Source organism: Delphinapterus leucas, chromosome 1 (assembly GCF_059928025.1).
Source record: "Delphinapterus leucas isolate spDelLeu-1000000601 "Yukka" chromosome 1, BTC_Dleu_Yukka2, whole genome shotgun sequence".
Classification (NCBI taxonomy): domain Eukaryota; kingdom Metazoa; phylum Chordata; class Mammalia; order Artiodactyla; family Monodontidae; genus Delphinapterus; species Delphinapterus leucas.
In genome coordinates this window covers 107,452,773-107,456,271 of record NC_143129.1, presented here as the reverse complement: position 1 = coordinate 107,456,271, position 3,499 = coordinate 107,452,773, and the positions used below count along the sequence as shown (strand labels likewise).

General features: G+C 46.4%; 1 non-coding gene across 1 annotated transcript; it reads right to left on the bottom strand.

The window, feature by feature from the left end:
• Nucleotides 1-250: 250 nt before the first annotated feature.
• Nucleotides 251-359, bottom strand: LOC115801901 (U6 spliceosomal RNA). Its single transcript, XR_004022258.1, has one exon. It is a non-coding gene; the product is annotated as a U6 spliceosomal RNA (small nuclear RNA).
• Nucleotides 360-3,499: the final 3,140 nt, after the last annotated feature.

Here is a 3,499-nt window from a genome sequence, read left to right as displayed (position 1 = left end):
TCCCATAAGCCCCCTGCTCCCACCCCCAGCCTCCACTGTGATCAACATGCCCCACCAGAGTGGACATTTTTTGTGGTAGGTGAATCCACAGTGACGTTATCACCCAGAGTCCATAGTTTACATTACAGTGCTCTCCTGATGCTGTACATTCCATGGGATTGGACAAGTGTATAATGCCATATATCCATTATTATGGTATCATACAGAGTATTTCACTGCCCTAAAAATCCTCTGTGCTCCACCTATTTACAAAACTATGAAACGCTTTGTTTGAATTTGCACGTTATTCTTACATAGTGGCCATGCTAATCTTCTCTGTATCTCTCTAATTTTACCGTATGTGCTGCCGAAGAAAGCGCTGGACTTCTTTTTATGAGGCAAAGTCAAAAAGGCTTTCCCTTCTTGAAAATCAGCCCTCAGACGTAGTGAGCGGAGGGCTGCAGAACCGGCACAGGTCAGCTTCACGTTGCACTGGCCAGTATCGCCACCACTCCGAGCTGGTGGGGAGATCACTTCCCACCCTCTGCATGAACCTGCAGAGGACTCAGGTGTCTGGCAGCAGTTTCTGGACTGAAACGGCATGGATTTGCCATTCCTACTCTGCTGAGGGCAGGAGCAATGCTTTTTGAAGAAAATGTTTGTCTCCGTAGCTCCAGTTCCAGGTGTAGAATTGGCACACAATAAACGTCTGTTGAATTAAACTGAATAAACTAGAACCCAGGAGGAAATATTGTTCTTTATAGTAGTATCTCTATTAATGACACAGATGTGTCCCTGTTGCATGTTTTTTGTTTTGTTTTGTTTTTGTTTTTGTTTTTGCAGTACGCGGGCCTCTCACAGCTGTGGCCTCTCCCGTTGCGGAGCACAGGCTCCGGACGCACAGGCTCAGCGGCCATGGCTCACGGGCACAGCCGTTCCGCGGCATGTGGGATCTTCCCGGACCGGGGCACGAACCCGTGTCCCCTGCATCGGCAGGCGGACTCTCAGCCACTGCGCCACCAGGGAAGCCCCCTGTTGCATGTTTAACTGCCATAAATGTGTCTACCAGGATGAGGAGTAACCCAGGAAGTAGGGATGGAGGGTCCTCTCTGACCACACCCTGCCAGGAACACCCCTCCCTCCCTCAATATAGGGTGGACTATATTGATCTGCCTCCCATTAAGGCTTGGGGTGTTCCTACTATTTGTCTGCTTTTTTCTCTGCAGTGCTTAGGATAGTGCCCGGTACATTGCAGGGGTTCAAGAAATGTCTGTGGAATGAATGACTAAATGATGGTTACTCACCCCAGGGATGGGAAGGCCTTGCATAATGGCAGCCTGGGAAGTGCCCTCTGCAATCCTGGAGCGAGACACGTGGGGGTCCTGACGTATATCCTTCCAGCCTCCGTGGAGCCGGGGCTGACTCTGTCCTAATTTGGGAACTCCTCCTCAGTCAGCTGCTGCTTTTAGTCTCCAACCTTCTAGACCAGCTTTATTATAATGAGTTGTATCCACAAGCAGTTAGTTCTGTTCTGCTTCTAAATCTTCTATTTTGCACACCAAGCATGCGTTATTCTTTAATACTTCCTTGGAGCTTATGCTTCCTGGATTTTAGCCCATTATGACACTCTTCCTCACTTTCCTAAAAATGCTTTAAAGTATTTGATAATCACTTTTGCTAGGGATGAGAAGAAGAGAGGCTTTGTGTGCCACCTACTCCTCTCGAATCAGCGGCTACAGTAGAACTTTCAGCCTCTCCTTCCCCCATCCCAACCCGCCCCTTGCCATATTTGCAGCGTATTTACCACCACGTTGTTGATTTTTGCACAGCGCATGTTTGCGCTTAGATTCAAGATTGGTCCTTCTCTGTGCAGCCCTTTAAGGTAGGGACGTATATTTCCCAGGCTCCCTTGCCTTCTAGCTGCTAAATTCAGTCGTTGGGAGGAACTGGTAGAAGACCAGCGGGCAAGAGGAAGGGAGAAGCTGGGGTATTCCTCACCACCCTCCCCGCCGCCACTTTGGCTAGTGTGCCCACGGTCGGCTGCCCCTCCTCCATGGACCCAGCGAGGCAGTCCTGCTCCCAGGATGTAGTAGCACCACCTGTGTGCACCCAGAGCTAGGCTCAGGGTAGATATAAACAGAAAGTGATCAGGAATGCATCATAGCTATGCAGAATTGCTTAGCTCTGAGCTCAGGTCTGATAAGTATTGGATGGTGTTGACAGAAATACAGGTCCTGAATGTCTGACCTTGAGGGACTAGACAGGTGTTTTCCACTATGAGAGGTAGTATATGTTTGATCAAACTTGAACCAAACTCTAAAGCATCATGTCAGGGTTATGCTTTTGCTTTGAGTTCCCCTGAAAGGAACTAATTGCAGCTGTTGGGGGGAATGGGCAAGTTATAGCATTCACTTAATTTTATTTAATAACTCTGAAATATTTTTAGCCATTGTTTTTACTTCTTAAAAGGGAAAATGTAAGCCAGTCAGCTCACATTATGACCTTCTAAAAAGCAAACCCACGAAGATGAATGGGAAATGTGGGAGAAGAGGAATCCTTTATCTCAGACCACACGATTAAGTGCTGATTTGCATAGATTTGAAAAGCATGGTTAGGAAAGAATCTGGAGCACAGCTTTATCAATGAGCTATCACAGATATAAGGACTGAGATGTTCTGAGATTAAGAGGCACAGAACTTCAACCCTCATCAAAGAGGGCCTTTAGCCATGGGAGGTGGTCAAGGGACTTTTTCAGAGGCTGAAATGAGCCTTTCCCTTTCTTATCCTTTGAAAAGGGAAGGTGGGAAAGTGTGGGCCACAGGTGTGAGGAGTTGCTGGTCTGTCAGAATGCAAATGGATAAATAGCAGCAGAGACAAAGTACTTCTGACTCTGAACAGTAGTTCAACAAGCAGCATGTATGCGGGGACTGGTCCCAAAGCAGCTCCTAATGAGAATGCAATGAGGGCCCACAGGAAATTGCCCTTATTTAGAATAGATGTGATCAATATACTTAGCTTCTCTTTTCAGCTTTCTTCCCTGGTCTGCAGGTTTTGCAAATTAGCCTTAAAGAACATGTGTGGTCACCTGTTTACTCTCATTGGGCCTGGGCTCAAAATGGAAATAAGCTGGACAGCACTCAATCCAGCCTTTTAAGTTCTGCAATCTGTCCGTCAAGGACCTTGATTCTCCTTGCCCTACTCTGTTGTCATTTAAAAATTTAAACTAACACTTATCTCTTTCCAAAATACTACATAATTTTTAAAACTTACATGTATTAAGAGACATCTTAAAAGACGATCATCTCTTTCCTACGCACCCTTCTGCACTGTAACTTCCTTGAGAATAGATATCTCTGTGTGTTTTTTCCACTAACATATGTCCCTAGCACTTAAAACAGGGCTTGAAACATAGCAGTTGTTCAATAAATATTTCTGGAACTCACGTGTTGGGCTTCACCCCACAGGCCTACAAGGCTTGTACTTGCCCAGCTTCAAGAAGAAAGAGCCCAGGATCAGCGAC